Below are 12,538 nucleotides of genomic sequence, written 5' to 3' on the forward strand. Positions count from 1 at the left end.
AAAATTCTAGCGCGATAAGATAAACCCGTTACTCGACTGGTCGAGTGGGTAAAAATCTCCTTGCTGGAGTTCGAGTCGAGCCTTGTTCGACTGGTCGAGACTGTTCACTCGACTGGTCGAGCAGTGTGCACGACCGGTCGAGCCACAACAAAAAATTTCTGAAAATTCTCAACAAATCTTGGACTGGTCAAGAAACTTCTTGGACTGGTCGAGCCAGTACTTGGACTAGTCGAACAATGACTAGGACTAGTCGAAGAAAAGTCTATAAACTTATACATTGACTTAAATTCAATATGCAATTAATATGACCTAACCTATGGTCAATCTAGGGTCATCCATACCTTAAATGTGAGTATGAAATATTGAAACATCGATCGCTTCAGTAGATCGTATATATTGAAGCATATGAAACTTGACCTCGTATTCTTAAGCTTGAGCTTGAGCTTGTGATCTTAAGCTTGAGGTAGCGATCTTGAAATATGAGCTTGAGTACTTAAGACTTGAGCTAGAGGTAATGAACTTCAACTTGAGCTTTGAGCTTGAGATAGACTTTGTGTTCTTGTACTTGAGCTTGTGTTAGATCTTTGACAAAGTTCTTCAACTTGAAAATGTAGAAGAGTTGACGATGGTGATCTTGAAGGTGAACTTTCCATCTTATCATTATAAGATACTGACTCCAAGTGCTTTGGCACAGTAAAATTTGACAATACCGGGTGTCAGAATAGCACTTACAAATAGGATAGTTAGGAGGCAGGCTGAGAGGAGCTCCTAAGTCAAGGATTCTCTTTGGAGCAGATAGAGGTGGTCGAGTTGGTGGAGATGTGGGAGTGACAAGCACCTTCATCGTAGCTTTTTTGCACTTCGGTTGAGGAGTGGTTTGGGTCGGTGAAGCTTGTGGGGGAGAGATAATGGCCGATTTGGTCTTCGAATTATTCAGTTTTCGGTTAGGAGTTGTAGCCAATTAGGGTGCTACTCTTTTCTTTCCTCGAAGCTCTATGGAAGAAGAAAGTTATGTTATGATAACTTGAGGAGATTTATTGATTAGTTTTTTTATAATGTTCATCCCACTAGGCAACGAAAGTGTCCATTACTTGGGGCTAATTTGGATAGTAGGTACGGTCGAGAGTTAGACTGGCCGACTAGAAAGTAAAGTTGAGAAAATGATAGAGATCGATTTGATCGGCTATCGGTTGAGTGAAGGGCGATTGATTGTAGGTTGTCTAAGTGAACGGATAAGGAATGCATTGAGCTAGACCAAACTGGAGAGCGAGTTGGTTTAAACAGTACTGCTCGATGCCAGCTTTAGCATTCCTGTCGGTGCCGATCGTGCCGTCATAAGGGATATCTCTATAGATGAGATAACTCTCCCAAACGAGATGCATCTGAGATGCCTCCTGATCATCCTCATTCTTGTTTCAGCCGGTGAACCAAGCTGGGTTGAATTCTCTACCACGAAAGGGAGTAAATGTCACGCTCCAGACTCGATGACCGGACTCACAAGGAACCCGATAGCCGGTTCTGGCTGCAACAGCCTCCTTAGTACCCCATTCTCGACTCCTGAGGCAGGTTCCGATCCTGGGATCCTACAAGGAGGATTTCCATAATCGTATATTCATTCCAATGTGAGCATACCCAAGATCACAACAAGTAAATCTCGAAAATAACAAAGGGACATATTATAAAATCCACTATAAATTTGAACTTTTACAAGTACATAGCTAAAAATAAATACATCTGATAACGAAAGAAGTAGGAAGAAGATCTGCAACACTGGGGGTCCTCGGCTCAACTCTAATCCAAGCTCTGTCACTACGATGCTGACCTAGGATCTCCTATACGCATCAATCGTGCATAAGCTTATAGAAGCTTAGAGGGTGGTGAAGGTGTGTAATAATGGTGTACAGAAGAATAATAGAGGTACAAGAAGGGAAACATGATTAATGACAATATTACTAGCCTTACCAAGGTTTGCTATGAATATAATGTAGTGAGTACTGGGTGCCAACCAAGACGATGCATAAAGGGGTTTATACAGCTGATGCGAATACAATGCGAAGTGATGCCAGTCCTCATGTCTAATCCATATATCAAATGCGTTTCCATCATAAGGAAATCATCGGGGTCAATTACACTACTAGATGACTACCGCTCTCTAGACCCGCACAGTCAAACGAGCGTAAGAGATCTCACTATCCACCTGTGGACAGCCAATCACCAATAAGGCTCATCGATAGAGGACCCATTTATGAGCTGGTCAGACTCAGCCTAGCAATGTCTTCTTACACCAGGTGAGTAAGGCCACACCCCTACCCAACCAACTATACGACAGTGGGAGTCGTGGCCTAACGGTGTAAGGCCCTCGTGTGCTCATAGTTTTCACTCGGTCACGGCGTTGGGGCAGATCCTTGGTACCATGAAAGTTTTGAGAATTTCACTCATGGGCATCCTATGCACTCTATATGCTCAAGTAACATTTCTAGTGTCCACACATACGACCATCCATGAATGTCCCTGTGGAGGCAAGGCCCTGATGAAGCAAGAGCAGTATCATCATGAAATGCAATGCCAATGCATGAGTCACACATACAGATCATACACTAGCTTCAACCACTCGATGTGCACAAGGGGAGAAACTCCATCCCTCTATCATATCAACCCAATGACCACAAATAATGCAATCCATTCATGCAGATGATGTATGGGTCATAATGGTGTAAGTGCGCTACTCGGTGATGATGACATGGAACATATTCCTCCTTCCTAAAGAGGGACAAGGTTTAGATATATAGACAGATACTCTAAGGAGAAGTCCTCTAATGGGGGCCCAATACTTTAGGGTAGCCCACAAACTAGGAGGGTCATAAAGGCCCAAGGAAGAAGCAATCCTAACAAGGGTCCAAGGTGGGCCTTCAACCACCTATACCAACCCTATGGGCGTACCTTAGGGCCACTAAGGAAGACATCCAACCTCAACTGGGTCCCAAAAGGTAGCCCGCTACTACACGAATATGAAACAAGGCTCGATGCCTAAGCAATCCATGGCCTAGTGAGCTGTACACCAAGCCCAACACATAAGCAACATGGTGGGTCCTCAAGCAAGGGTCGGGCCTAACCATAAAAATCACAAAACCCATACATTATGGTGGGCCTAATGGGCAGCCTGGTGTTCCAACCATATGGGCAAATCCTTATGTTTGAAATAAGTGAGTTGGGCCTTACATCTTGGCCCAAATATGGGGTTAATTTAATGGGCGACCAAGGGCCCAACTACTTGAGAATTTTGGCCCACAAAACCCATCACAATAGTATGTTAAATATAGGTCCAAAGGTCAGGGGCCTATCAAGAAAGTTCCAGGACAATGGGCCTAGGAAACCCAACAATTAACTATGAATATTAGTCCAATAAAAACCCAATTGAAGTGGGCCTTAAGAGTACACTAATTAAGCCTAAACCTGATTAGAAATAGGGCAAGATATGTATAAAAATATACCCAAATCTGGTGGGCCATGCTACCCTAAAACATGCATTTATGGGTAACAACTTTGGGCCTATTGCTGAAATTCTAGCACACCCATTATCTGAGCTTGCTAGAAATTCAATAATAATTAATTTATACAATTATTTCAATCCTTGGTGACTCACACATGTCATAGAGGATCCCACCAAATGAAAGGAGTGGATAAGATACATAAATCAGGTGGGCCATGCTGCTGGACTGGACATCCAGCAATAGCCCAATGGGCCTGGGCATCCCATGGTGGACGGTCCAAGGGGCTGGGATGTCTCCCCCTTAAACACATCAAGGTGGGTCCCACATGTGGACATCCCACATGGGATATGGGCCACACACATGGGGTTCACAATATGGAGGGTGGCCTGGATAAAACATACATCATAGTGGGCCTTAGGAGGGTGGATGGCCAGCCCTGCTGGAACGTCCAGCTATGGGCTGCCATTCCAGCAGCCATACCTCCTTTTTTTTTTTAGATAAAAGTGGTGGCCCATACCCCCAAGATGGGTCCCAACATGATGGGACACAAGATGGGCTATTAGGGAAGCCACAAACCTAAACAAAACATGAATGAATTTCATGGACCCGCAAGGTGGAGAATAAAAAATCTGCTACATAAAAGGTTGTTGTCCATACAATGTACACCCCAAAAAGTGGGCCCAAACTTTGCCTAAGAGGGGAGGGATGAATGTTTGATATTTTTCCCATAAAATACAATAAGGTGGGGTCCACAAAAGTGGCCCACCCCTCAAGAATTCAAACTAGAATTTGTGTTTTCCTCTCATTTTATAGGGCTGGACGGTCCAGCAAGGTGGACTGCCCACCCCCTATGGGCCTCATTTTTGGGTGCCATTGCATGGACAATCTGAGGTATGATCCATCACACTTCAAGGTGGGGTCCACTCCTTCAAAATACACCCCACAACAAGAAGAAAAACTGTGAAAATCAAGGACCAATCCCATGCCAAACATCAACTACAATAGTCCATGCAAACAGTCCAGATTTTTGGACAGCTATATATGGTTGGACATACCACCCCATAACTACATATATACAGAAAATAAAAAGAGGTGTGGCCTTCCTTAGTGGGCCCCACACATGTCCAGATTAAGAACTTAAGTCAGGACACTTGCATGCATCAAATAAGGTGCCTAAAAATCATGAAATGGGTGGTAGGGGCGTCCCACCATTGCTGGATTTTCTGGATGTCCCAGGCCCACTAAGTGGGCCACACATATCATCATCCAAAATAAGAGAAAAGAGAGAGAAGGACAATTCGGCCATGAGAATAGGGCCCCGCCACTAATGGGCCCTCCCAAGAACAATCACACCCACACATCTACATTGATTTATACTTACAACATAAATCTATCACATGCATGGCCTATAACCACAATAGATGGTTGGGATGTCATCCCAACGTGATGTTTAAGGTCTAGATGACCTTAGAATAGTGTAGATCATGAGATACATCATGATGCGGTCCATGGAGAATGGCCCCATCATGGAATATTGCATGCATGTAGGAAGGGCTAAGGGCCACATCCATGGGATCAAATGGGATCCCCACTATGGATTGGTGGGTCCCATGTGATCCATTCATGAAGAAATAAGAAGATTAAGAGATGAAAAGGAAATCAGAAAGATATAGTCACCCACATGCAAGCCAAGCTCTCAAGCTTTCACACAATGTAGATCTTGGTCCAAGGAAGAAAATTTGATGGTTGAGATGAGTTTTTAAGGGTGGGATTGGAAGGATTTTGGAGCTTTGAGGGCTGAAGAAATGGGCGATTATGGGATGTTGGGGGAGGGGTTTACTAGTAATGGAGAGAAAATGAGAAGGAGGGAGAGAGATAAAGAGAGAGAGAGTGTGTGTAATGATTTGTTTGTAAGAAAGATAATGATTGCCTATGGGAGGAGAAAACAAAGTTGTAGGGTAGGGTAGGCTCTTGGGTGGTGTGTGTGGGGTGGGTAGTGTGAGCTATGGAATTTTATGTGATGTGTGTAGTATTGCATTGGAACTTGTGCCAAGAGTGGAGGTCCACATGCACTACACCTAAGTGGGCCACATGATTAAGGGTCATACAATGAAATGTTCATAACTTATGATCTATATATCGGATGGACGCATAAGATGCGTTGTCGGAACCGCAACGACGATGCGAACAAGATGGCATAGGTTTGGGCTAATCCGAGTCGGGTTAAGGTCACCGGACTTAAGGTTGACTGCAAACACTATCCAAGGGTCGCGTGTGGTCGGGATTCGTCGGTAGGACCGCGGGACCAAGAGGAATGAAATGCATACGTACACATACACATGCACATATAAGAACTCGAGTAGGGTCTTACAGTAAATGACCAATTTCGTCTACCTGTATCTAAAGAAAAGAATAAGGTGTCCATATAGACAAAATGTGTGGATCTATTAGGGAGAATTGATGACATGGCCACCATACGAAGAATAAATATCATCAAAATGAAGAGGATGATGTACAAGGAAATGATGGAAGTATTCGAAGACCCATATCTGAAGAAGCCATAGTGGTCCTCCTCCATGATACAGACCTTTGGTGGTGATCTTAAAAATGCCTTTATACAAGTGGCCAAGCACAAAAGGTATGAGAGCAAGTTTTTGACCTTGTGCAAGCACCTTGGCCAGTTGAATGTACTCATCATGACCTGTAGAGCATTCACACATAGTAAATGTCGGCAGATACAAAGTAAGAGGAAGGCCCTCATAATCGATTAGTCCTTTGTGTTTGTGGTATGTCAGCATGATGTGAGAGTAAGCCTTGCCAGCTTTATTCATGAATCATTTGGGTTCTTTTTTAGCGAAACATGGAAAGATGGCCTCACCAAAAGGAAGAATGGGTCAGAGTTGTAATGTCCAAAATTGTTGGACTCATAGGGCCACACCCAGAGAAAAACGTGTTGGTGGACGAGTTAAAAAATGTCAAAGCTGCTGTAAGAAGGTCAGGATTTGATGGGTAATTGTGGATAGATATTTTGATGTATTCATAAATGCCTAAATTCCTCCATATTGTCTCATTTTGAGATGAGACTCGAGCAAACCAAATATCCCATTTTGGCAGTAGTCTCGGCCAGGATCTAGGATTCTTCAGAGCATTGATGGGCTCAGGGATGGATTCAGATTGAATCAATAAAGTCTTGCCTGAGCAGATTGGGAACATGGGATATTCCATCATGCTAACTTCATTAGCATTAGTTGCAGGGGAGAATGTCAGTCCCATATAATAATAATGTCGGGAAAGGGGTTAGGGTTCGTGCCGCTGTGCGGGTAAAGGAAAAGGAGTAAAGGTAAAACTTAAAAGGGGTAGTTTTTTTTTATAAAGGGTATATATACCCCTGCACCGAGTCCAGCCAAGTTAAACTGAGTTCGAGCTAGATTCGATTCGAGTCGAGTCGAGCTGGGGCAAGCTCGAACTTGGCTTGAACTCTTTTTCGAGCTCCAAAAATCAGCTCGACTCGGTTCGAACTCGGCTTCGAACCAAGTCGAGTCGAGCGAGCTAACTGAGGTAGCTCGGTTCCTGTACACATCTAGTCACAACTGGGTGTAGTTCTTATTTCAAAAAAATGGTGTTTACAGCTAACATGTAAGGATGTATAGCTTGAGACAGTTACTATGACACCGCCACGCATATAAGATTATTGTTGCATTAATGAGGGGTCACATGTCGTTTTCACCTTTTTCCAAAGGCGAAGCAAGGCAATGTTCATCCACATTGTCCCCCTTTCCTACAGGAACCAATTAGAGTGAGTTACGTGTGATTTGGATGGATCCACAAGTTGTACTTGAAGATCTGTGGGGATATACGAAGATGATTCTATGATAGTATAACTAGAATGCATTGAGCAGCGCCACGACATTCGCTTAAGCAACCGATGGAGGAGTAATTATGTAGAAACTGTTATAGGACATATGGTAAGAGTATGAGCAAAGAAGGTCATGTAGTGTTAAACAGTTATAGCAATTGTCAGAACGTGTGAATGATCTAAATGGCAAAGGTAAGGCAATAAATAGTAGAGAAATTCAGCAAGAAAGTTCATCTCATAATCAAGCCTAAACATTATCTTTCAATTATCCTTTCAAATTACCAGTCAATTACATTCCTTAGTATAATCATTCTATTTTTTGGCAAGTAAGTTGCATTTCTTAGTGTAATCCTTTACTTTTCGCATGCTATTTATATTCATAAGGCTCGTTTGTTTTCCCATTTACCATTGTAAATGGTGGTAAATAGGTAATTATAACCTATTTCTATTGTTTGGAAGAGAGGAAATATAAAGCATAATTACGCCTCGATTTTCGGAATTTACTTTTTGAAAAAAAAGGGTAGGAATGGCTGAATGAAATTTTTAGATTGCACCATGATGTATGTGATTGATTGTTGAGTGTGAAATATTACATATTTTTCCTATTTATACCTTGGTTTTATAAACATGATAGTGCTTAATCGATTTAATTATGCATATTTTCATGTGCGAGGTGATTTCGAGAGCTTATAGGTGACATTGATGCCAAAAGAAAGATTTATGCTCTAAAGATTACTAAATAAATATTTAGAGATCTGGAAGTCATTAATGAAGAATTCACATGTCAAAGATCTAACAAAACCAAGTGAGGAATGAAGAGAATCAAAGATTTGAAGTGAAGAAAAGGAATCTTGAAATTATCCTTAAAACATACATATTGCTGAAATTATCCTCAAAAGGAATATTTTGAAACTCCGAGTCTATTTTCAGAAATTGCACAGAATGTATAAATTTGAGGCAGTTTAAACTCTGAGCATATTTTGAGAAATTGTGCAGAGTGCATAAATTTGAGGCGGTTTCTAGATTTTTCCAACTTGGTGCGAAAGTTGGAGTTCTACAACTATAAATAGGACCTAGGATGCTCCAAAGTATCTTATAGGGTTTGGAAAGATCTCAAGGAGTATATATAAGGATAGAGTAGCTGCCAAAGAGGTTTTTTTCTTCCCTAGTTTATTTTTCATGCTTTGTTTAGAGATTTGGTTTCAATCATGTCTATAGTTGACTAAACCTCTTAACTAGGGCTAAGAGGTGAAGCTTGTAGTGTGTTTTGATGACTATCTTGCTTTGATTCTTGTTCTTATTGAACCTCATTAATTTTTAGTTTAATATTAAAGGAATATTTTCAGTTTTCTATGATGTATTGTAACTCAAATTACGATAGATGTTGTGATAGCTTTGGATATCTTCTTTTCCTATTTTGATATTGTAAGATTAGCTAATCCTATTATTCACCATCGTCTCCTGGGCATGGTAGGGTGATGGAATCCCTTCCAGTCTTCATAATTCTCCTCCATTGAGAATTAAGTCAATGAAAAGTTTAGATTTGATTTAAATTGTTTTATCTTCCAATTAGATGGGATAGGACTTGTTGAGTATCAAATATTGCATATTTTTCCCTATTTATATCTTGGTTTTATAAACATAATACTACTTAATGTTATATTTTATACATGTTTGTGTTGCAAAGTAAATCTGAGAGCTTGGATTGAAAAAAATGCTAAAAGCATAAATTTAATGCTCAAGAATCACCAAGCCAAAGATTGGATCTTAGAAGACCAAAAATAAAGAATTCATATGCCAAAGATCCAAGAAAACCAAGTGAAGAATGAAGAAAATCAAATATTTGAAGTGAATTTGTGTTATTCTGACTATCCTAAGCCCTCCTTCAACCAGTCTAAGCTCTGCCTCGGCTAGTCGAAGAATCTTCAGCTCGAACTCCAACAACATGAACTTTTAAATTCGTGCGATCCTCGACTCGTCGAAGATGACCTTCGACTCGTTCAAGGTTACCTTCAACTCGTCTAAGGTTACATAGATTTTGCGCGGACAACATAAATTTGAGGCGGTTTCTGGATTTTTCCAACTTGGTGCGAAAGTTGGAGTTTCACAACTACAAATAGGAGTCCATAGGATGTTCCTATGCATCTTCTAGGGTTTGAGGAGTAGAGCAAAAGGATGGAGCCGCTGTCTGAGAGTTTTTCTTCTTCTTCCTTAGTTAATATTTTGTTCAAGAGTCTTTAGTTCAAGCATGTCTATGGTTGTCTAAACCTCTTAGCTAGGGTTAAGAGGTGAAGCTTGTAGCGTGATTGAGATGTTTGCTTTACTTTGATTCATATCCTGTTGAACTCTCTTGGATTCTAGTTTGATTATAAGGAATATTTTTAGTTTTTAATGGTTTGTTATAACAAATTATAATATATCTGCAATTGTTTTGAATATCTTCTTTTCCTGATTTGAGATTGTGAAATTAGTAAGTCCCGTTGTTCACCATCGTCCCTTGGGCATGGTAGGGTGATGGAATCCTTCTTAATCTTCACAATTCTCCTATGATTAGTTGTGGGATTAGTATATCCTGTTGTTTGCCATTGTCTCCTAGGCATGGTTGGGTGATGGACTCTCATCTGTTAAGACTACGTTCATGAGAAGTTTAGAGATCTGACCGTCTCTTCTTTCTCTAACTGGATAAGATAGGACTCTGATTCCAGTTGGATCTCTTGAATTATGCAAAGTAGCCTCTCAATTGTTATAAGTGGATCCTTGGTACCCTAGTTACTGCCTTTAAATTGATTGTTTAACCTTATTCACAATTACTCTATTTTAAAATTTTGTTTTAGATCTTCTTCTAGTTATAGTTCTAGTTCTAGTTACTTTCAGAATTCATACAAGTTTAGTCCCTGTGGATTCGACCTTGGTCTCACCGAGATTATTACTACATCACAACCCTACACTTGGGGTTGCGAACAGGACTCCAATTCTAATTGTGTTCCTTGAATCAAATAAGGTAGCATCTTGTTAGCTACAAGTGGATCCTTGGCACCCTAGTTCCCACCTTTAATTGATAGTTTAAATATTATTCACAATTACTCTCTTTTATTCCAAAATTCAGATTTAGATCTCCTTTTAGTACTAGTTCTAGTTCTTTTCAGAATACGTACAAGTTTAGTCCTTGTGGATTCGACCTCGTTCTCATGAGTTATTACTACATCGCGACCCTACACTTGGGGTTGTGAACAAGTTTTTGTGCCGTTGCCGGGGACTACGGCTACATTTTTTTGAAATTAATTGGTATTAGAATTAGGTTAAGATTAGGGTTAACTTTTTGCTTTTTTTTAGGCTATGATTTTTTCTGAAATTGTTTTTAGAAACTAACATTGTTTTCTGTTTTGTAGGATCTTAGCATGGCAGTTCTAATCTGGTAACCTTTTTCCAATTCTCTCTTTCTTTTCTAGATTTCTTATTTACTTTAGTTTTCTTTCTTCTAGGTTTTAATTATTTGGTGCTTGAGGGCTGTGCTTATTTCATGCCCAAGTGGGGCCGTGAAAACACTCAACGTTTCTTGAGTGAAGGAGGATTAGTCGAAGGGTTGCCTATCCATCAAAGGATTATACACTACTTGAGATCCTCTCAGTTAATTGAAGTAATGGTTGCAAATCAACCTCAACCACCAGTTGAAGAAGTTCAAGATGAAAACGAGGTGCATAATGAACCCCCACCTCGTACTCTATGAGATTATTTACAACTGACAGGGGTGAGTACACCTTCCTGCATGATATTTCCATTGAATGCATGAACTGTGGATATTAAACTAGGGGTAATTCAACTCCTCCCTAAGTTTCATGGACTAAAATCTGAAAGTCCATACTTACATATGAAAGAGTTCGATGAAATCATATGTACATTATACTTCCCAAACGTGTCTGAGGATATGGTTAGACTGAAATTGTTTCCTTTCTCTTTGAAAGAAAAGGCTAAGTCGTGGTTACATTCCTTAAGACCAAGGTCCATTGGCACGTGGGTTGAGATGACAAGGGAGTTCCTTAAAAAGTTCTTTCCCTATCATAAAACAAATACTTAGGAAAACAATCATGAATTTTGTACAAAAAGATGATGAGACCTTCTTCCAATGTTAGGAGCGATTTAAGGATCTCATAAATTCATATTCACAACATGGTTATGAAACATGGCGTATAAGAAGCTTTTTCTATGAGGGATTTACCTCACCCATGCGCCAATTTGTGGAGATGATGTATAATGTGGAATTCATGAATAATAAGGAAGCTGATGATGGGTGGGATTATTTTGATAAACTTGCTGAAAATGCACAATCATAGGATACTTCTTCAAGAATTACCACTTATAAGCCTACTTAATCAAAGGAAAGGGGAGGAATTTATGTTCTAAAAGAGGAAGATGATATAAATACAAGAGTGGCCAAACTCACAAGAAAAGCCGAGGCCATGGAACTTAAGAAGGTAGAACCTGAAAAGACTACGGAAGTTGTTTGTGGTATTTGTACTTGGAACATACATATAACTGAGAATTGCTGAACAATTCATTCTTTTCAAGAGATATTTAATGAGAAATCAAATGCCATAAACAACTACCAAAAACCTTTCAGTGGACCCACCTTAAATCGTATAACTCAAGCTGGAGGAACCATCTAAACTTTAGTTGGAGGAATAAACAAATGGCTATTTCTTAAGGGATCCTTAACCAATTTATTAATTAAAGAAAACCTCAAAAGGATCCGGTCTTAAAACATATACAAAACCAAGAGTTTTTTAATCAGGGTATGCTGCAAGCCTTTCAAGACCTTACAAAGGCCATACAAGGGCTTGAAACAAAAAATTAGATTAGGGAGAAAGGAATCCTTCTGGCTCAGGCTCTTCCCAACCCAAAACAACAATATGAAATCAGTGACCCAAGCTCTTCAAAACAGATGGAGCAGGCTAAGTCTATCATCACTCTTAGGAGTGAGAAGACAATTGACAAATCCATTCCGGTGAGGGCCAAAAAGCCTAAGAACCTAAAAATAGATAAGAATGATAAACCTCGCAATGCTCCACATGGATTAGAACCAGAACCTCAAAGTAAGCCGATTGTGCCATTTCCTCAACAGTTATTGCACCAAAACCTCTCTCTAACTCTCAAGATATTCTAGAGGTACTTAAGCAAGTGAAGGTCAACATCC

General features: G+C 40.2%; 1 non-coding gene across 1 annotated transcript; it reads right to left on the reverse strand.

Moving 5' to 3' along the window:
• Window positions 1-11,414: 11,414 nt before the first annotated feature.
• LOC131231999 (small nucleolar RNA R71) lies at window positions 11,415-11,521 on the reverse strand. The gene has a single exon (XR_009164609.1). It is a non-coding gene; the product is annotated as a small nucleolar RNA R71 (small nucleolar RNA).
• Between the last annotated feature and the right edge of the window lie 1,017 nt (window positions 11,522-12,538).

This window comes from Magnolia sinica, chromosome 17 (genome assembly GCF_029962835.1).
Source record: "Magnolia sinica isolate HGM2019 chromosome 17, MsV1, whole genome shotgun sequence".
NCBI lineage: Eukaryota > Viridiplantae > Streptophyta > Magnoliopsida > Magnoliales > Magnoliaceae > Magnolia > Magnolia sinica.